Source organism: Sinocyclocheilus rhinocerous, unplaced genomic scaffold (genome assembly GCF_001515625.1).
Source record: "Sinocyclocheilus rhinocerous isolate Xijiao unplaced genomic scaffold, SAMN03320098_v1.1 scaffold3939, whole genome shotgun sequence".
Classification (NCBI taxonomy): domain Eukaryota; kingdom Metazoa; phylum Chordata; class Actinopteri; order Cypriniformes; family Cyprinidae; genus Sinocyclocheilus; species Sinocyclocheilus rhinocerous.
Window position 1 is genome coordinate 17636 of NW_015631054.1, and position 360 is coordinate 17995.

The window sequence follows — 360 nt, forward strand, 5'->3', positions numbered from 1 at the left end:
TGGTTTACTGAACAATTTATGGCTCTGCCTTTAAATAAACTCAATTATAATTACAATTTTCTTAAGGATAAAAAATCTATCTTAGCTAATGCTATACAATAGGGAGCCCTATTAGAGCACATTACTAAAATATTAAAGGCTGCATTTAACAACAGAGCCCAATCTATTAAATTATATTTCTATTTATTTTTAGATACAATAACCAAGACTAAAAAAAAATAAAAAATGAGTGAGTGACGTCACATGTGGCCAAGTATGGTGACCCATACTCGGAATTAGTGCTCTGCATTTATCCCATCCAAAGAGCACACACACACACCGTGAACACACACCCGGAGCAGTGGGCAGCCATTTATGCTG